Source organism: Drosophila arizonae, chromosome 5 (assembly GCF_054131065.1).
Source record: "Drosophila arizonae isolate 15081-1271.41 chromosome 5, UAZ_ARI_1.0, whole genome shotgun sequence".
Classification (NCBI taxonomy): Eukaryota; Metazoa; Arthropoda; class Insecta; order Diptera; family Drosophilidae; genus Drosophila; species Drosophila arizonae.
The window spans coordinates 6,136,305-6,159,460 of record NC_142925.1 but is presented as its reverse complement, the minus strand read 5'-3'; the positions used below and the strand labels follow the sequence as shown (position 1 = coordinate 6,159,460).

The following is a 23,156-nucleotide window of genomic DNA, read 5'->3' as shown; positions in this document are numbered from 1 at the left end:
ACTTTTCTATCACTTGATGTGGGCAGTTGAGTTAGCCATGTTATGTTGATGGACAATGAGCCAATGTTATTTGTCAGTTGCTCAGCCAAATGTTAACATTTGAAGGCAGAAATACTATATCGCTAACATGAATCTTTAAAAGGCTTACATGACTCTGTCTGTTAGGCGTTAATGATATGCTACAACTCTGTGTGAGATACAGATACAGATACATATACAGATACAGATACAGATACAGATACAGATACAGATACAGATACAGATACAGATACAGATACAGATACAGATACAGATACAGATACAGATACAGATACAGATACAGATACAGATACAGATACAGATACAGATACAGATACAGATACAGATACAGATACAGATACAGATACAGATACAGATACAGATACAGATACAGATACAGATACAGATACAGATACAGATACAGATACAGATACAGATACAGATACAGATACAGATACAGATACAGATACAGATACAGATACAGATACAGATACAGATACAGATACAGATACAGATACAGATACAGATACAGATACAGATAATTTTAATTTGTAGCCAATTCTGATGTCTAGTAAAATCAATAGTTAAACTCATACAAGACAAAGTGAAAGTTTTCACTTTTCTATTTTCTCTTCCTTTTCTTTACTCCACACTCAAATGACTTCTTAATGAGTTCTTAAATGCTTTTCGCTTTCTATGCTCAGTCTTAATATTCATATATCAGGGGCACGCAAATCATTTAACTCCATGCACTTGCATACAGCTAACACCAAAGCTCGTGTCAGTTGCCAAATGAATTTCATGTTGTTTCCACTACCAAAAATGAGAAAAAAGAAACATAATGTTTTCTTAGTAAATTATGCGGCGCCTGGCGTTGCAAATATCAAGCCATACCAATTTAGGAAATTAGCTAAATCTAACATAACCGAGATAGCGAGAAAACTTGGCCAATAGCTAACAGCCAACAGCAAAATGTGAATGCTGCAAGTACCTGTTGGCCCGCTGCCCCGTTGGCCGCTGCCAGCTGCGACTTGCACTTGCCACTTGCCCCAGAAACGTTGGCGGCGTCGGCAAATGTTGTACAATAATTATCAGCGTCTAATTAAATCGTTGCTTTATGCGATATCTAAGCCACTTGTCGCTGCGGCTGCTGCTGCTGCTGGCCAAGATTGAACGCAGGCTGACACAGTTAGCCGTGCCGCATTTTATTGCGTCAAATAATAATTTGCAATTCTCTTTTCTTTTTTTTAAAGTTTTTTTTTTTTTTTCTTTTTGGTTTCTGATTTTTGTGGCTTATGTGATTTTCACACTTGGCAAATTTGTCGCCGCGGCTTAATTAGATAGATGCAAACGCTTGATTTGATAAATGTGCTGTTGGGTTATGAAATTGTCTGGATTTATGAGCAGGCGGCAACCGCGTTGCACTGCGCCACAAATCAGTGGCTTTCATCGCCGCCTGCCACAAGGATCTAACTGGCTGGCTGTCTGCCCGGCTGGCTGTCTCGGCTGGCCAGCACATAATTTACGCTTAAGCATGGCTTTTGACCAAAATCAATAAATCCACACGGCATTCGCACAACAAAAGAAAATGTGCTCCATGCGCTGCTAGTCTCAAGTCTCAAGTCTCTAGCCGCAGCTACGCATTGGTAAGGGGGGATTGCTTAAAGGGGGCAAACGGCAGCAGGGTAGAGGTTCTCACTGCCTGCTGCCTGTTGTTGCCCATATCATCAACACGCCGGCTGCTGTTGCTGCTGCTGCTGCAGCTAACCTAATATCGTTTGAAATTTATGATTTTGAACTTTTTAGCCAGGTCTCCTTCTTTTTTTTTTTTTGTGTATGTTTTTTTATTTTTTAGTTTGGCTTAAGTATTTCGTGTTTAAAATATTTGCGCGCCGCTCAAAATTCTTGCGCTTTGATGAACTGGTACTGGCAGCTAGCAGCCAAGCAGCCAAGCAACAGGCAACTTGCGGCGGGTGGGCGTTGCGGCTGTTCAGGTTGTTATACCCGATCAGCAAAGTGAAAAGGAGTATATGGGGTTTTATGTGTCAGCAGATTTTGTTTTTGCATTCAAGTTTTTTTTTATTAATTCAAGATATCGATTCATATAGATACGTTATCTAGGGCCTTGTCCGCTCATTTATTTGCGAGAGACTGGAAATTTGCTTGTATTTATTGGTGGCAAATAATAATGTTTGAGAAATATATAACTTATGATAGAAGAGAGGTGGATAGAGGAGAGAGGAGAGATATTTACAATTTTCTTCTGTTCGAAATATGCTAAAAAAAGTTATGCAGATTCTATTTCAACTCCTTCTATAAAGCTTGATGAGTCATTAAATATTTTACTTTTAGAACTGACAAAAAATATACATTAAATATAGACGACAGATAAAATTATGTTGGCGAATCACTGATGAAATGATCCCAGATCTGTCTCATATATAGATAGATATGAAGACATAGACTGGAAATTTGCTTGTATTTATTGGTGGCAAATAATAATGTTTGAGAAATATATAACTTATGATAGAAGAGAGGTGGATAGAGGAGAGAGGAGAGATATTTACAATTTTCTTCTGTTCGAAATATGCTAAAAAAAGTTATGCAGATTCTATTTCAACTCCTTCTATAAAGCTTGATGAGTCATTAAATATTTTACTTTTAGAACTGACAAAAAATATACATTAAATATAGACGACAGATAAAATTATGTTGGCGAATCACTGATGAAATGATCCCAGATCTGTCTCATATATAGATAGATATGAAGACATAGACTTAAATGGCTATGTATATACATAGATACAGATATATAGATAGATAGATATATAAGTATATGTATACACATATACGTACATATATAGAATCCTTAAAGATCTACACCAAATCTTAAGAGCTGCTTTCTTTCCCTTACGTCTTAGCACAAAGACTTGCCTTCCTCCTCCCCCTTTCTGCCTTATTATTTTCTTCGACTCTTTAGCGCGTATTATTTAGTCGCCTACATCCAACTGCCACATTCTTATTGGTTCTTGTTGTTATTGTGGGCACTTGTATGTCTAGCAAAATATTGGCTTAACCTAATTTGCGAGCTAGTGCATGTTACTGTGCGTGTGTGTGTGTGTGTGTGTGCCTTGGCCAGGCATTGACGTTTTTGTGTTGCCCACTAATCACAAGCGCTGCTCAGATTTATAGTTTGTAGGAGTCGGCCGCAGTGCGTGTGAGCCAAGAGACCAGAGTCCACAAAAAAAAAAAAAAAAAACGAGAAGAAGAAGAAAAAAAGTAATATAAACCGGCTACTCGGCCTTTCCACTCTGCGGCAGTCCGCTTCGCGGTCTGTGTGTCTGTGCGGCTATCGCCTAGAGCGCAGCGAGCTCATCTTAGAATTGCAGCCGCTTATCTAATCGTCTGACATTTTAGGTTTAATTTGGCCAGACCAGACCGTGGCCGACGCCCCGCGGCAATGTGCGCCGCTTAGCAGTTGCAACTAAGTCAAGGCCTTTTGGCGATTCCCGCACATGCGTAGACGTTAGTCGCAATCGCAGTTGAAGTTAGCTGGCTGACTGGCTGACTGGCTGGCTGGTTGGCCTGTCAGCCTGGGCAGTCGGCAGCCAAGTGACAGGTTAACCCACTTTCCCAATAAAATAAAGAGGGAAACAAAAACAAAACTCAAAGGAAATAAACTCAAATGGAAACCCATTTGAATTAGCTGCATTTCGTGGGCATTTGTTGGTCAAAACGATGCCAAAATATTTCCACTCGTAAACTCGCCACGCGGCAGGCATTAATAGCAGCAGATTTTTAAAGTTTTTTTATGTATTTTTTTTTTCATTTCAATTTCTTATTTCCATTGGTATTTGAAGTGCATATGCACGACCCACTTGCCGCAGCCAAAGTCGGAAATTGTCAGCGCTCTGGGGCCTTAATCTCAGCTAAATGCAAAGCGCACTCAAGCTCTGATGCATAGAAAACGATCTTTTAAAAGACTCTCCAGACTTGTGCCATGTGAAAGTTGAGCAAGAGCGAGACAGAGAGAGCGAGAGAGATGCAGACAGAGATAGTTATATATAGAGTTTGTCAGTTTTGAGCTGCTCTATCTGGCAAATCTTGTCAGTTGCACAAATCCTTATTGATTGGCTGCACAGTTGCTGCCTTGCACTTTGCTATTTGATGGATTGTTGTTGCCAGTCCGTTTACAAACTACAGCCAAAAGCGTCAAAATGCAAATGTTTTGACGGCCTTCGCTTGTTAACTGCGTTTGTTGCGTAGTTTGGCATGCAAATAATTGATTTGCCAGTTTGTTTAGACTTGCAAATACTCTGCAGGTGCATTACATGTGAAACATGAGCTGTAATAATTTTTGAGATTTTAAATTATGAACTATTGCTAATTTATCCTAAGACATTATAAAAAGAGTTTAAAAAACAAAAAATATATTTATATTGAAAACAAAAATGTATTATCGATATGGATTACAATTCCTGAGTATAATAATTCACATAACTGCATTCGGCTTGGATATATAAGAGAGTAAAAATATCAGGCATAGATTTATGATTTATGAAGCCTAAATATTTGTTAACATTATTACATTTTTAATGATTTCCGATTTTCAATGGCTTCAGAGCAAAAACATTTTATTAAAATTTTAAACTATTACAAAATTTTGTTTTCTTTTTTACTTATTTTACTACAGTTATATACCCCTTAGATACCTTCTCGCTTCTACAGGGTATTACAAAAAATAACGAAACCATAGAAAAACGTTTTGCAATTGGGTTTGCGCTTAGCCACAGAGCCAATTGCTTGGCAAATATTTGCTCTTTCAGCAATTAGATGCCGCTTGTCTTTCAAGATCAGTTGAAAAGCGGCTAAAGCCAAGATACGAACCGAATAAACTGCAGTTATTAATAAACTCGCATAATGCCGGGCGTATTATCCCACACACCAGCAGCTGCCAACGTCATGACAAGCTGAAAAAAAAAGACAGAGAACAACAACAGCTAAAATGCTCAGCCCCAGGCAAAGTCGCATCCAACGAAGCTTCACAACGGCTCAGCTCTAATTATGCATCAAGCAATCACTTAAAGAAGCCGCAGCTCGTTTTAGATTAAGATAAGTCTCGGCTCGAATGCGAAAAAAAATAAATAAATAACTTAAAGCAAAAAATATTGTAAAAAGCTGCAACAAATTCGTAAAATGTTTGTTAAAATGCACATAAATCAATGCCATAAGTTGGCTAAAATAGCTAACAGAAAATAGATAGAAAAAAAAAAACAATTACAAAAAAAATGTTTCAACAGCCGCGAAACAAAAATAAAAAGTGAACTAAAAATGTTTATTGCCATGGCGGTGGAATTTTCAAATCAAATCAAATCGAAACGAAACGAATCGAAGTCGCCTTTTTGCGGTTTATTTGTTTTGCCTTTTTGCTAACCTGTCAGTAGGGGCACAGCCAACTATCAAGCAATAGCAACAGCTACAGCTACAGCAATAGCAACAGCAGCAACAACAAAATGCCGGCGTTTGAAGTAGCAACGGCTTTCATTGTCAATATGAGCTGAAATCAAACGGGCAGCAGGCGGCAGGCGAACTGCACGCAGTGTGGTCGGCAATGAGCAACAGCTACAAATGTTGTTAACAATTTCATGCTGGCAAGCAGCCAACAGCTACAACAACAACAAAAGCAGCAGCAGCAACAACAACAACAACAGTTGACAGTTGTGCATGAAATAGAAACATTGGCAAAATGCAGCTGGCGCTGAAGCAGCCAACGAAGCTGGGCGGCTGCCTGGTGAGGAAATGTACAATTGGCTCAAATAGAGTCCCAGAGACAGACAAGCTCTGGCTCTGGCACACACACAGACAGCCTGACAGACTGACAGCGGACAGCGGTCTGACGTCGCGCAGCGACAGTTGTCGAGCAGTTGGTCATTCGTTCGAAACGTGTGCCGATCGGCCCCAAATGCAATTGAAAAATTGTGAGCCGAACAATAAATTCCTTCTGTGTGGGATTGCGAAATGTTTCAGTTTGATTGAATTATGAAGTGCGTACGTTTTGCCAAAAAGGGGCAAAGCCAAAAGCGAGCGGGGGGTACAAGCGGTGTGGTACAAGCACGACAAACAAAACAAGAGAAAAATGCCATGACTTGGGCTGTCTGTCACAGTGACAAGCGCATACAAAACAAAAGACTTAGGCAACGAACGCGCCGCGTGAGTCACTTTCCATGCAAACAGAGCGCCCCAGACTTGTGCGCATTTTCTTCCTCTTGCCCGCAAGTTTGCAACAAATGCAAATCATGGCGCGACGTACAAGCATTACGCATTTGTTAAAAGCTGCTGGCTGACTGGCGGGATGTCTAGCAGGATATCAGGCTGGCTGGCTGGCTCAGCTGCCTGACAATCAAAGATTTTGGCTAGCTGTCGCAGCAGCTCATAATTTCAGCTTAAATGCATTAACCGTTAAGCGGTACTAGCGAGCGAGGCGGGTTATGACATTGTCAGTTAAGAGCTACCAGTACAACCCAAGCCATAGATGGGGCTACCGTTGATGACGTGCTGCAGATACTGCAACATGCAGCAGGCAGCCGCAACATTTGCATATTGCCAACTCAGCAGACATCTCTATATATACATACATATAGGAGCAGCAGCGCGTGTCAAATAAGTTACGAGCGTGCCTGTTAATGGAAAGCAGCAGCCGCAGCCCTCCATTTCCATTGCCATTTCCATTTTCTCTTTCAAAATTTATTTCGATTTGCGCCTCTTGCAACACAATCGACAAGCGGCGCGTCAATTACTGCGCCTGCCACAAATGTCAACTGCTGGGGCACTTTTTTTTCCCCTGAATTTTCTCATTTGGTCTGCTCTGCTTACAAGTATATTTCCATTTTCCATTTTCCATTACCCAGGCATAACCTATATATCGCAATATCTTTTGCGTGGGCATCGTCAAAGCCGCCTTCAGACGTACTACGACAAAAACCAGCAACAAGAGTGTTTTGCTCGGAAGTGATTGACTAGTAGATATCCTAAAGTCTGCTTGAAGTTGTTGTTTTACTCATTACAAGTTGCTTGTTTATTGAAGAGCTTGGGTATCTGAAGAGCTTGCTTGACAAAGTTTTTGTTAAGCGGAATTATGGCATTCAAATGTGTATAAATAACAGAGCTAGGTCTTTGTTATTTGCGCTGAATGGAAGTGGCATTCAAAGTGGAAATAATTCAGAATCAGTGGCTTCATCTGAGGAACAGACATACTAAAAGGAATATTTCTAGACATTGAAGGCAAATTATCTACTATCTGTGGATACGAATAGGTATCTAATAGGCGAAAATATTCATGATTTCATTTATAAAAGGTACCTAAATTACATTTAGCTTTTATAGACCAACCCGGCTAAAATTTTTATTGCTGGAATTATTGTTTGATAATTGATCTCTCAATTCAGATTGACAAACATAACCAGATCAAGCATATATACTATATAGGATCAGCCATATGGTCCTCTAACTGTCACATACAAATGTAATCTAACTGTAACATACATAGGGAAAAAATGATTTCGGGAACCCAACTGCCCCCTTCCATCAGTGCCCGGGCATCAGTTCAGTTGGCGGCGATGCATGTGATAAATCACAGTCGCGGGCATTATATAGTATTTCATTGCTTAATAAGCCCGGGTCGCTGAAATTGACGCCCGCTGCACTTTTTGGCCATTATTATTTTGGCAGCTACCGCTGGCCGGGCCAACAACAACAGCGACAGCTACAGCAACTGGATTGTCTGGTCCTAATGCCAAGCGGGTCAACATTATGTTTTATTTTTATCTATTTCATTTGGCATCGAGTGCAAAAATAAAAATAAAATAGCAAGACTCGTGACTTTTCATAGCTTTGGCAGCATTTAAAAGGTTTTTCTTAAAGCCAGCTAAAAGCTGCTGCTGCGACGGTTGCAGCGGCTGCTGTTGCTGTTGCTGTTGGCAGGCAAGAAATTGTTCATTTCAATGATATTTAAGTTTTAGGGCAAGGTTCAATGCCGCTGCAAATTAAATAAGTTACCACAAAACACCTTTAACAAAGTTATTTCTAAATCAAATTAATAGTTTAAATTAATTGAATTTGTGAGAGAGTTGTAAAGCGAAAGCAAATTGATGATGCTTTGTAATGATATTTTATATAATTAATTTAAATTAACTTACATTTATTTAAAAGCTTAAAACATAGTAATGAAGATAATCTTTAGCGGATAAATGTTTTATGGAGCTGTTAACAACTTTAATTTTAGAAGAGATCGTTTATAATATCAATGAACAAAGTTACCAGAAATTATATAATATTACAAACACTAGTATCTTTATCTCTAATCCCATTTGTTAGACAATATGCCCCAACAACATTTTTGGAAAGCAGAGAGAGAAGAGTAAGCAATAATTAGTTGATTAACAATTATTTACACTTTTATAATGTTAAAGAGAGAAGCAGAAGAAAATCGAAATGCTCTGCGGGCTTGGAACCGTCTCTTCTCAATTTTTAGTCCAAGATCCGCCAAAGCCAGACAGCAGCTAATCTTGTAAACCCTATCAGGTTTCGACGACTTAATCTCAGCCATCAATTTGAAGTGAAATGGGAAGACATAGCAGCTTTACAGAGTCTAGAAATAAACTGGACTGTCTGGCAGCTTCAATGACATCAAACAGACATTCGGGCGCATCTTTCACTTGGACTTTATAAGCTAAATAGATCATGGGCTGCCAATTCAAGTACCGTACAACGTTTATGTTAGAATATGCAGTTCTTTTTGCACTCAAATGTTAATTGCGCACTGTTAAGATCTACTAAAACCGTTTGCTGTTAAAAAAAAAAAAAAAACATTCATTCTAAATTCGTTTATATAATTTAATTAAAATTCCCTTTTACTTCTCGAGACTCTAAAATTTGCATTTTCATATATACTCGAACTAAATATATGCATACTCCAGATAAGCGCTAGAGTTAAGTGCCTTATTTGACTGCTCACCTTCACACATTCACTTTCGATACGCAATCAATAATGATAAGTGCCAAAACTTGTATGCACATAAAAGTCACGCCTCGGACTGAAATCGTAAAGTCAGCCGATGGCAGATAGTTACCATATATAGCTGCTACAATATCCACAAGCAAACATTTGTCCGTTGATTCTTATGAGCATCGATAACATTTTACACACGTTTCAAATGCTAATCGAGCAGCCGAACATGTTGCAGCTACTGCGTTTACACGCGTAAATGTAAACGAAAACGAAGTCAAAAGTTGGCCAAAACACTGGGCGCTGGCAGAGTGGCAGGCAGGCAGGTGGCAGGTGGGAGGCGTCAGGTGGCGGTGGCGGGGCACATGGGTTCGTGTTTGGGGGCATGTTCACGCAAGTGTAAGACAAGTCGACGTGACCATAAGAATCGCCACAAGAGCCCAGGCAAACAAAAAATTGTTGCTCAATTTTTGCTGTACACACACATATATATCTATATATGTATATGTATATATAAACATATTTTTTGCGATCAACGCGCGCAAATTGTAATCAAACACCAACAACAACAGCAACAACTGCGGCTACTGTTTGGCTAGACCTTGTCGATGCTGCAATTTGTTGTTGCTGTTGCTGCTGTTATTGTTGCTGTTGTTCGCTCTTGTGCTGCTGTGGCAAGAGGCGTGCTGTTCGCTGTTAGTGCAGCCACGCCCTCGTGTGCTAGGCAATAAGTCAAACCTTGGTCTTTAGTTGTTGTTGTTGTTGTTGTGGCTGTTAGCCAGTTGACCCGCATGTTAATTATAAACACATTAGGCTGCTAAAGGAATTAGAATTAGCTTATCGCACACACGCACACACACACACACAAACACACATACACAGCACGCGTGTTGCCATATAAACAAAATGCTAACAAGGTTAAAGAGAAATAAATATTGTAAATAGAACGCAGCGTTATCTATGCAGCTCTAACGCCTTTGCCAGAGCCAGAGACAGAGCAACAACAACAACACACTAGAGATGCAACCTGCTGATGCAATTAATCACAGCAAACCCAAAAAGCAATACCCAATATACCCAATACTAAAAGACCAAAGCGAGCCAAGCCAAGCAACCCAAAGCTGATTAGCATAATTTGATGAAGCACCAAATGTCGGCTTTAACTTTTAATACACTATCGGAGAGTGTGCACGATCTGAAATTGATATGTGTGAACTCATTTTGTATACTGTGTGTGTATTTGTATAAATAAAAGATATATATGTATATTATAGACTAACATTTCTTTATTGATTTATATTGCCAATATATAACATATAATATTTATCATATCAGGGCGGCATAGATTCTAAATGAACTTTTGCTTTCTGAATATATTTAGGCAATATATATCTATGCATACATATTTTAATGAACTAGAATCCGCATATGATTTCACTGTATTACACCAAAAGGCATAAGACAAGATTACTGAATATGAATCATTTGGATAAAGAAATAATTTATCTTTCGGCTAAGAAAATTGTGTATCTAAAAAACAGAATAATAATTAAATAACATGTATCAAGGAAAGATAATTAGAATTTGGATAGCTATTATAAAAAACGGTCGAAAACTTTGAGAATGTCTTTTAATGAAAAATTAATATATCCAAATATAACTATGAATATATTGATAAGAATAACAATAAATTATTTGTATGCAACACATAGTTAAAAAATATATATAGGTAGTATAAAAACTTTGTATTGTAGTAGGCCATAGTGCTGGTCCCTCAAATCTTATAGTGGTCTATATATAGTCGATCATAACATTTTCATATACTTTCTTAATGTATGCATGTATTAACTTTAGATCAACATCCATATTAATATTACAGCAATATCCTGCAATCAACATCAATCAATCAATATTCCTATCCTGTCTTCAGTTAATGAAGAGCATTCAAACTTCGGCATTTCCTCTAAGCACTCTTATTTTGTAGTTGTTCTTTTGTTGTCGTAACTGGGACAACGCCTGTCTAGATTTGGGCATGGACCCGCGTCTGAGCCAAAACAGAAAGCTATTTGAAGATTTTGATTTGGATGCGCAAGATTAGCCACGCGCTCTGCACTCTCTGTGTTGATCTCTGGCTCATGTTGTTGTTGTTGTTGTTGTTGCTCCCCTTTTACAATTCTAATGAACTGCCAGAGAGCGAAGTCAATGCATCAAGTGCCAAGCTGAGGCGACCGAGAACCAAACTGCGATGAACTGTCGTTAAAAGATTTATTGCAGTTCAGGCGCAGAGGAGCACTGAAATCTTTGACTTTGGAATATATTTTCTTGCTTGGTTGCTTTATTTTTAAATTTTTTCTTGTTTTTTTTTTTCTGTTTTTTTTTTTTTATTTTTTATTTTATTTTGTTTTTTTTGGGTGGGGGCGCTCAGTTCTTTTGGCTATAAAAATAAAATGCAGCTGTTGTTGCTTTGAACTTTCGACACCTTTAGCGAGGGCAACCGAATGTGAGTGAGCAAACGCAAGCCACACACTGAGTAGCTACGTGCGTGTGTGTGTGTGTGTGTTGGTGTGTGAGTTCTTTAATTGCCAACGCTGCGCAACAGTTAGCAATTTTATGGCTTCACAACGCCTTTTTGGATTGCTTTCTTGGGTTTTCTCATTTGTCTGAGACGTCATAAATAGACTTCACTGCACTTTTTATTTAGTTTTTCTTCTTCATCTTTTGCTGAACTTCATGCCGATCTTATCTAGTGGGGGTGGGTGGTTGTTGTTGTTGTTTTTTTTTTTTGGACTCTTTTGATTTTTTATCGCAAAAATTAATTAAGTAATTAAACGTGCTCATGTGCTGGCCGCACCTACAATAGCTAGCTAATTGGCCATAGCAATTGGCAGCTAAACAACAGCCACAAAAATAAAACGAAAGACTTAAGGCACGAACTTGCGCTGACAGCAGCTGCTTAGCAAAGATTCGCTGCGCAGGCCCTCCCATTTTCGTTTGACAAAAGATGGCTACCCAAAAGGCCGCTCTTAACACCCAGCCAAAAAGCCATTAACCAAAAACAAACCAAACAACATGAGAAGCAACAGCAGCAGCAGCAACAACAATAGCCACAACAACAACAGCAATGATGATGACTTGCGCCAGACACGTTTCAGCACGTTTGTCAAATAGACCAATCAGAGTCGCGTAATTTTGGGCTTATTAACATTAAACGAGGCGGCGGTAGCAAAATAATTTGCTGTTTATTTGTTGGTAATTGGACGCGCCAAACGCCTGGCGCCTCTTCACCAACTAATGATGGCTGTTAGTGGACCCGAAAAAAGAAATTGAGCCACGTTCAGCTCAGCCGTCGCAACATGAATAACATTTTAATTGAGTTACCAAACGAGCGAGATAGCTACAGATTGAAAGAGAACGAGAGAGAGAGAGAAAGAGAGAGAGAGAGAGAGAGCGCGCAAGGGAAAGAGAGAAAGAAATAAATTGGGCATTGGGCAAACATTTGGCTGCGGTTCGGCTGTAATTTGACAGCTCTGTGATATTAATGCGATTTGACAGCGACAATGACAGTTGTGTGTGCACTCAAATCAAACAAGACAAATAAACAGGCAGACGAGACGACGGACACGCGTGGACAGCTGGACAGACGGCGGAGCACACATTGCGTATGCTTGATCGAGTCGGCGCTGCTGCTCTGCCTTTGTCAGTCATCCATCAAAGTGAAACACCAAAAACAAGCTGAGACGAAGAAGAAGAAGAAGAAGAAGCAGCAGACGTAGCAGACGCAGCAGCAGACGTTGCTGCAAAGTTTGATCAACGAGCGCGACACTGGCATAATGAGCGCCTATGGATGTTGAATGTGGCTGCAGCCAGATCTGCGACTCTGCCTGACTGTGTGCGAGAGTGTGTGCGTGTGTGTATAATTGTCAATGAAACTGGTTTTGGGTAACATCATTCCGTCACTCACGCGCCCAGTCAACTGGCCAAATACGCACAGGCGACAACGACGACGATGAAAACGGCAACAGCAACAACAACAACAACAGCAACAACAAACAGTAAAGACAACAGCAGCAACAACAACAGCAACATCGAGGCTTGAGCATGAACGCAGTAAAGCCGATGCGCTTCAAAGATAATAACCAATATATGCCAAAGCAAAGAAGAATCCCATAAGCAGGAACCCCAACAACAAGCAGAACAACCTGTGTAACGACCACGCCAACACCAAACACCAAACACTAAACAGCAACAACAACAAATGAAAACACAGCAATCGGGGAATGTAACAAACGAGTGAAAACTAATGGAAAATAATGGAAAAATATTTACAATAGACGCTCGTTTTGTTATAAAGCAAGACGACGACGACGGAGCGCGAAGTGAGTGAATGAGAAGAAAGAAAAACAACCGTAAGAAGCGACGGCCCAAGCGTCGCACAAAAATTAAAGAGAAAGAAAAACTTATAAAAGATTTGAGTGACAGTAAAATGAAATGACGATTGGCAGCAGGCAGCAGGCGGCAGGCGGCAGGCGGCAGGCGGCAAAACCGAAGCGCAGCAAACAGGCATTAGAAAGCTAATGAAAGTTAACACAATGACAACTATAGAATACTAGCTATATATAGATGTAGATGCACACACACATATATTTTTATCTGTGTATGCCTTTAGGTAATACAGAGACAGAAACTCCAAGTCAGCTGCAGTTGTTATTGCGAGCATTTGATCGGACTGTTGATAATTATTAAACATCGTTTGAAGGTTGTTAATATTAAACGGCTACAGACATTTGCATGCAATATTACAACAACAACAACTACAATGGACAACCACAATTAGAATCTATATTGTATGCAACAGCAGTGACTGCAACAGCTTCGCCCACGCTAAAGACAAGAATGAGCACAGGCGACGTTTGATTTCTTGTAGAGAAGTTGCAGCTGGAGGATGACCACTAGATGCCCTATATATATACATCTACATAGGGGTATATATTTACAAGAAGAGTTATCAATAGTTAAACTAGCTTGCAGCATATTAAGCAAATGTTTAAGTGCGTATAAAGAAGGTCTGCCATATATGTACTTAAAAAATATTAAAATAAAATAATTTTTATAGGGAAATTTTATGTAATAGATTGATATAAATAAAATTCATTTAAAAAGGTCAAAAACTTACTTTTATAATTTTTATGTAATATATATGAACGACTACCTAAGCATTTGTTGCTCTGGGCGTAGACTAAACTGTTATTTAGAATTCATTCTTTAATAAATTAAATATATGCACAAGAACAAAATCGATATGTTTCTAAATTAGAGAGCTGCATGAGTGCCGAAAAAACGGCTTCGAATTAACAATGCTCATATTGAGATGAGTGGCACCGAGCGCAAAACGAAAATTGTATGAGTGTGTGAGTGCGCTCGTATATGACTTGGATGCACAATATTGTGTTGAGCGAAAAAGAATAAATAAGTTTGAGTCTGAGTATATGAGTTGCTTTGCCGAGTGTATGAGTTGCTGCGCTGCCAGCAACGAAAAAAAAAAAAAAAGGAAAACACGAAGGGCAATGTAATTGTGTGTGTGCAAACCAGACGGCTGACACACGGCAAATTTAGCGTTGCAATTTCGTAGCGACAACACATTCTTTATGCGTACGAATGGTTTCATACCCGAAAGACTATGTAATTTTGTAATACAATATATTTATTTGTTTAGTTCATATTAGAATTGAGAAACATAATTTTATTTATGTGATCTGGATTCGTGGCTAGTAAACAGCGTTTTTCAGTAATCAAGTTTCTAGCCTTAGAAAATACTCTCTCTGAATGCTCAATTAGATACTTTGTATTATAATTAATTAATATAAAATTTAATAAGATTATGGATAGATCGAAACATAACATAATGACATGAAAACACTAACATGCATGAGCAAGGCAAACCCTTTCAAAAGTTCGATATACTCTCTAAATGGAAAAAGCAGAGAGAAAGAAGGAAAATAAGAAAAAATAAGTGCGCAACCAGGCCTCATATTAAAATGCGTGCTTTCTGCTTGACCGCTCGCAGCGCACTGATTTTGGCATTAGATTTTTTCACTCCTCAACCCTCAAGCGACGGAGCCGAGCAAATACGAAGTGTTGACACGAAGATATATGCATGCAAAAACTCAAGTGCCTCGACGCCTGTATGCTTCGGTTAAATGTTGTATTCCTATTTACGTCTTATTTATTCTCATCCTTTTTACTTAATGGAGTGAGACATGAGGCATTGAGTCCATACGAACTCACATTCTATCAACTAGTTTGTATTCCCTCACTCACTCACTCAGTCTCAATTCAAATGGACTCAATTTTGCTAGGTTATGAGTGCTGCCATGCAGCTCTCTATTCTAAATTAATTACTAACATTTTTAATTACTTTTGATTAATGTTAAGAGCTTAGCATCGGCATATAAAAGTAATCACAAATTGTATTTCCCTTACTGTGGTTTATTAATATTATATAAACCCTACATATTATATACTAATTAAATAAAATATATGCTATATATTGTCGTGATGAATTTGCCTTTGTTTCTGTATATAAAATGCATTGATACTATATCATAAATATTAAACTAAGAATTAATTTTTGTTATATTGATAAGCAATATATATGCTCGCTAATAGTTTTCTTGTGTTATTTATTATTTTAAAATTAATCATTAGTCTAAGCTACCCACTGTAAGGCTTGCAGCTGTAAACGGCGCCAAAATGGCATTGAATAAAGTTCGCTACAGTTTGGAAACGCAGGCATTTAACTATAAATATACACATGAGCTACATATATATGAGCACATGCAAATAGATCTGTGAGAACGCGATTTTAAAGTGTTTTAAATATGTTGTTGAATAACAAGCGCTAACATGCATTAGAAAAGCTAACTTTGCCAATTGGCCAAGCAATTAAGTGGCTTTTGTCGCACTGGCGCCGCACACACACACACACATACATACAACACACACTCTGTCAGTACTTATATATACTAGAGCGCATAGGCAAAAGATCTATCATAGAGCAATCATAAATTTTCATTATGCAGATTATGGCAATTGAGCTGAGTGTTTGTAGAACGCGAACTCGCTTAAGAAGTGAAGGTCAACAACTTGTTGTGATTGGGGTGCGACCCCAAAAAAAAATAGCAGCTAATTAAACTGATGTTAATACTGATCCATGATCAATGATTAGAGCCAATAGCTGGCATTTACATTAGCCAGCCGCGGGAGGTCCACACAACTCAACTGAAGTTCACTCACTTTTGTTAAAAATATATACAGCACATGTGTTCGGAATTGTTGTAATTACAACAAATAATGGAAGTGGAGATCATATGAGATGGGAATATGAATGAGCTATTAGAATACATATAAGTAACTAAACTGAGATTGTTAGCCTTATATATCAAAACAAGTTAATCATGCGCAATAGACTGGCAAATGCAAAATTAGTTAAGTAGACTGAAACGTTGGTATTCTCTGTTTTGCTATGCCTCAATGAGTAGGTCTATATATATTATAATTATAAAAGTTATAGATTTATTTATAGAAGGGCTCCCAATGTTTCCTCTCTATATAAAATAAAGCTGAGTATTATCTTAAATAAGATGAAATCTTCTGGCTTTACAAACTAGAAATCATGAATAGATATAAATAAAGTAGTAATAAATAATCTCAATTTTTACCGTTCCAACTTTTATCAAATAATAAATAAAAAATCAAAAGGTTTATCAATTATTTTTAATTTTTCTCGACTAAAATCAATAATAGCTATTGGTAGAAAAATGAAATATACCTAAGAAAAATAAAAATAATAAAATAAAATGAATAAATAAATATAAAAAATTAATTCAAATATACTTCTTTAAAATGCATATAAATTTCCATTTAAATTTGAGTCAGCCTATCATCCTCACTATATCAACACTTTATCTAAAATTCAAATTCATATTTATATTTTCTACATTTTCCAAGTATTTCTGTCTGGCTCTGACGAACTTCCGTTACAGTTCAATAAACTGAAGAAAAGAAGAAAACAAACCATTTGTTAGCCCACTTGACAACGCTTGCAACATTTATTAACAAAAATATTCATCAAGAAAATACTTGAATTTCTCCCACCGTTCACGATGGGCTGTCTAAGCCACGCCTACAAACATCTAATTCGAACTGAATTTCTGAAGTCAAACTGTTTGTTTTTCTTATTCTTCATCTTCTACTCTCTTATTGTTGTTGTTGTTGGAGTGAAGCTTTTAATTATTGGAAAATGGGCTCGACATGAACGAGCTGCGGCATCAGCCCGCATGAGAGTCGAGTCGAGCGACGAATGATTTCGTTGGTTTAGGTTCGCTTTCAGGTGTTTGTTAATTTGTTGCTGTGCCTCGTTTATATATAAAGGTATAAACACACACATATATAAGAAAAGTACCTAATGCCTGACTGAAACTCGTCTTAAGGTTTCCCCTTGGCTAGTCAAATGTTTGCCTTGGTGTGCCGAGGTGTTAAAGCTCGTCTCAGTGTTTGGTCACAGCCACAGAATCTCACTCTGTATGCGTGTGTGTGTGCGTGCGTGTGTGTGTATGTTTCTGTTTGGGCTCTGTCTAAGCACATTGACTAGCTGAGCTTGTAGGCTTATAATTTATTAAATTTGTATCTTTGACGGCCTCTCACTCTCTCTCTCTCTCTCTCTCTCTCTCTCTCTCTTTCTCGATTGCCTGCTTTGTAGATTGTTTTCAGATTTGGGCCGAGCGACGCATGTATCTGATTTGGTAAGCCGGCAGCTGATTATGTGGCACATTAGTTCAGATGCTGGTCAGCTGTAGCTGGCTTTGCATGTATTTATAATTCAATCATGAGCAATTAACCAGACGATTGCTAGCTCTTAAGCTGCTGCTGGTGCTGCACAGACGCCCAAGGCGACTCTCACAAATGCACTGATCGAGCAAGGTCAACAAAAGCAAATGTTGTAAGGAACAAGAGTTAAAGAGTAAAGAGAGAAGAGCGAAAGAGAGAGTGCCAGATTGAGAGAGAGAGAGAGTTTGTGTATGGGTATAAAGCCACAGAAACAAAAGACTTAAGCAACGAACATTAATTTCATTAGTTTTGCATAGGGTTTGATGCCCCTGCTGCCGTTGCCCTCACGCACTCGCTCTGCGCACTGCCATCCGAGGCTTTTTGACAAATTCGTTTAAGAAAATTTCAAAATTGAAAAGATTCATTCATCAGCGCGCGCATCATCATCATCAGCAGCAGCAGCAACAGGCAGGCAGCAGCCAGAGCCAGAGCCACAGCCAGAGCCACAGTCACAGCAGAAGGCCGGGCAAAGGCGTTGTTTAATGGATTCCAACAGCCAGCTGCTATGACAGCGCAAGAGCGAGCGAGAGGGCGAGATAATGAGGGACCGAGAGAGAGAGAGAGACAGTTAGACAGCCCGCCCGTCAGTCAGTTAGTTGACTGCGCAGACAGTAACAACAGGCCAAGCTCAAAGGTCCATGTGCGATCTGACCCATTGTCGTTATAAATTAGCGCAATCAATCAACTCACTTCACCTGATTCGGCCAAAAAGATTTCGAACAATGTGAATAGACGGACGGACAGGCGGCCAGCCAGCCGGACAGCCGTGCTGAGCCGAACAGGTTCGACTTAGTGTGTTAGAGCGGAGCGAGACCAAAATTGGGAAGAATATTGGGGAAAGCCGCATGTTCAATAGCTCTGGAGAGACAGAGAGGGACGACGAGAGAGATACTCTCTAAGGCAGCAGACTTGAGGAGATAAGAATATATATCTATGTATAATATTGTGTAGTATTATAATAGACTTAGTTCTCTTTGTATCTCTTATAGACCCTAATATATTTAGGGATTGCGACAGGTACTTACTTGTCATGCAGTTGTGGGTAATCATGAATTTATATGTTCCCAGATTAAAATTCCTAGAAGAGACATGAAATACTTTATGATTAATTAATTTGTTGATAATGATTGAGAAATTGAAAGACAATATCTATTTGTAATAAATTGTAGAATACTTCTATTTAAGGGAGAGAGAGAAAAAGAGGGTTTTGATATATCCAGTGAAACTTAATAATACTAAAAGAAAATCGACGTAATTTATAATCTTTAAGTTGTACCACGATAGATCTAAAATTCCTTACATTACTACTTATTGCTAACAAATTAGATGATACCTGATAAAGCAACTCAGCAAATCAATCAACGCTTTGGTCATTCCCAACTCTTACAGCCCATCCCTGTTATATACCGCCAGTTGCCAAAGTATTCCTATTATACCCCATTTTAAGCCATTCTCAAGTCACAGGGTATTTACACAAACATATTTATTTACGCATATTAGAAACCATACGCAAACCAGACAAAGTTCTGCACTTCGTCAATGTCAATATGGACAGGGACAGAGCCATTGACCAGTTTGTTAAATTAATCAGTAAATCGTTAAATGAATTGACTTACGAATAAAAAATAAAAAAAAAAGTTTAAATTATTGCCAGCAGCCTAGTATGAACAGTCGAGTCGCCTCAAAGTTTATACAAAATTTGCCTCTTTTCCCAGCATGCTTATCAAATCACATGCGAGCAAGTTCGTTGCCTAAGTCTTCTGTTTGTTGTTTGTTGTTTTTGTTATTCTTCGTTTTTTTTGTTCTTCTTCAGTATCTGTAGCGTATCAGTATTTTATCTCTCTTTCTTCTTTTCCGAGCATATGTTAACAAGAAACACAGTCACCAAGCCAAGCGAGAGTCGATGCTCGGCCAGACTCCCAAGAAAAGCAGTTAAGCATCTCTAAAGATGTTCCTCTATGTCTATTTTCTGTTTCTGTTTTTTTTCGGGTCTATTTTTTTCAGGTGTAAAAAGAAAGAAGGTTTTTCATAAATTCAAATCCAAATGCCGATCGTAAATTTCTTTAGAGCCTGCTGCACATTTGCTGCCCTTCCACGTAATTTCGTTAGCGCCCAAAGGGACGCGCGCACTTAAAAAGAAAAGAAAAACCAAATTTGGGGAACGGAAAATAGGTGTGTTTGTGTGTATGTGTCTGTGTGTTATGGTCTCTTTCTTCGTGTTGGTCGCACTTACCCTTTCTTTTGTAAATATTAGTTGTGTTCTGTTCGCATTGTTATTGCTAAAGTTTAGTGGCCTATTGTCAGGATTACGATATGATATGATACGATATGAGAGTCAGAGCCCCGGCACTTTCTTTCGGCCTGGGAAATGTTTTATTTTGATTGGAATTCTCTTTTTGAATTCAGTTTTGAAGTGCGGCTAGCTGGCCATACAAAGAGATCAACTATATATGCATACACATATACATATATATTTATAGTTCTCTGATCCCCAGTCTGTGTGTATGCTGCATTGTGGATTTTTGTTTTCTGCATTGATTTTCTTAGCTGCAGGTGCGGAAGCAATTTGTTTAGAATTTTGCTGTAAACGCAACAAGCAAAGCAGCTACAAAAACAACAATAAAAGCAGCGAAACAGCAACAACAACAACAACAAATGCCACAAGAGCCAGGTCCCGACCAACATGGACATTAAATAAAAGCGAAAAGAGTAAACATACAACACGAGAAAATATTGCATGCTCAGTTTGCCAAGAGGCAAATGCTGCACGAGTGTTGGTGTGTATCTGTGTGTATGCAAATTATTGTGCACACAGAGACGACGCAACAACAACAGGAACAACAACAACAGCAGCACAGCTAGCCAAACACTCGAGTCGCGTTGTCAGCCAAAGGAATCGTTTCAACTGTCTTGCAACTTCATTGGCCTAACTTTAAAGACTCGCCAAATCAATGTAAACTAACCGAAAATAACTCACGGCACTGAATCGTCGAGGGCAGTTCAAGAGAGATGTGAGAAAATAAAAATATAGGTTTATATATATATAGATAATATAATGTTGCATACGACATGCTATAGGTAAATGGTAATAAATGTTTGTAAATGGTAATAAATGTAGCTTCATCTGAAAAAAAAAATATATATATATATATAAAATATAAAATAAAATAATAATGCATATCAATTGAATATGAACCTTTATATAATAACAAATTGAAAATAGAAAAATAGGTAGAAACGTGGAATCTTTTCTCATTTTAGATTTAATCGTTACTCATTACAAATAAATATATTTTTTTATTATTCAGAAAAAAACAGTTCATACATAATCGATTTTAGATATTTATAATTGAAATTCAAGTCTTCAACAGCTACTGCACATTTGAAAGAGTCTCAAACATATAACTAACGGAAGTAATATAGCTACTGCTTGCAGTAGAGTTGATCGCATATTAAAGCAAACATTATTTTTTACCCAAGTTCTTCAATTCTACACTACTCACCTTTTTATGACAATTTCACACACCTGAATGTCAACAAAGTGTTTAAAATTCGTTTGTGAATGAACACATTGTTTTATATTTCGAGTCATTCAAAACGCTTCCAATAAATATCTATATACATCCTGAGTATTTCAACTTTAACATTCCCATCACACACCTCAGTTTTAATATCAATTTTTTGTCAGATTTTGATATCTTAGTTCTGTCAATTGATATTATTCATTGAGCTACCCTTGCTACGTATCCTAACTGTAGGCGAATTATGTTTTATTGTTGCCTGAACCGTATGGCACATGTCCATAAACTTTTATTAATAACCCCATAAAAAATGATCATAAAAATTGTATACTCTTGTTCTTGCTGCTGCTGCTGCTGCTGCTAATGTTGTTGCTGGTGTTGTATTTGTTGTTTGTTACGGTAAGTTTTACAACATACATGCAAAGTGTTTGCAGTTTGACTTCATAAACGTGTGATTGACTGTGTGCTTAGACAATGGCACAGCTGGTGGGCCGCAGGTCGTCTGCCCTCTTGACACCTACCTCAACAATTTCTCCACATTTCTTGTTTCTATATTTTATGCTTGAACTGCAAAGAGCTCTATTATATTGTTTAATGGTCTATCTCGCTTAGATGAAGGAAATCTCTTTGATTTTAGCTACAGAAGATTTCTGTTTTCTGATTTTGTGTATCCGAAATGTAAAACGATATGCTTAAAGAGTTTGTAGCAAGTTCTGAACGTGTTAAAGTCACAAGTTCCCTAACACGTCCTAAAGGTTATTTGATATATTTATTAAACTAGCATAACGATTTTTATTAAGCTCCAACAGACACACACACACACACGCACACACCCATACACACACACGCACGCTTAGCAGGAGTATTGTGAGCGAGAAACGGGTTATCTAAATATTTGGTGCTCTTTATATTTTGGAGCCTTTCGAATTTCTTATGCGATTTGTGACGCGCAACTAAGTGGAAAGTAAGCAAAGTGCTTCAGCTATTTTCATAGAGCAACACTGCTGACCATATACAAATAAATATATAAATGTATATCAGATATATATATATATATAATTCAGTCTCGTTCCAGTTGCAGACGCCTGCCTGCCTGGCTGCCTGGCTGCCTGGCTGCTTGCCTTATTTCATTTCATTTTATTTACGTGAACTACTCTGGTGTCCAATAAAATATACGCAACGAAATCAGATGCAAAACTCCAGGCAACGAGACGAGTTGCTGGAAAAGCCAGCCCAAAAGCCTGAGATACGCATGCCAAGGCTGCGCCAGAGTGGGAGAGCTATAGACAGAGAGAATGAGAGACAGCAAGAGAGAGAGTGAGAGAGAGAGAGAGCGAGAGTGAGCGCGCAAAAGATTCTCATTCTCAGCATCTTGTCGTTGAGACACGCGGACGCACTTAATGAGCAGCGATCTTAAATCTTAAAGCAGACGCCGAGACAGCCGCCAGAGATGGCCTGGACCTGAGGCCCGGCACCAGGGTCTGCTGGCTGCTATCTGTGCAGAGGCAGGGCTCACACACATGTGTATCTCAGTGTGTGTGTGTGTGTTTGTGTGCGACGAAAGTATCTTGAACTGCGCTTTGCCTCATTCCGGCTCAGCTTCATCTTTCTTCTGGCTTCGTCGCTGCACTTGAATTTCAAACTCACACAGAGACAGAGATAGCAAGAGCAACAGAGAGAGGTAGAGAGGGAGAGAGAGCGAGAGAGGGGGACACTTCAAATGCTTA

At 38.5% G+C, this 23,156-nt stretch overlaps 1 long non-coding RNA gene across 1 annotated transcript in view; it reads right to left on the bottom strand.

Moving 5' to 3' along the window:
* The window catches only part of LOC149268408 (uncharacterized), a 97,935-nt gene that overhangs the window by 9,360 nt on the left and 65,419 nt on the right, over window positions 1-23,156 (bottom strand). Inside the window, exon 3 of the long non-coding RNA XR_016270683.1 lies at window positions 18,934-18,986. This is a non-coding gene — a long non-coding RNA (uncharacterized LOC149268408). The remainder of the gene's footprint in view (window positions 1-18,933; window positions 18,987-23,156) is intronic.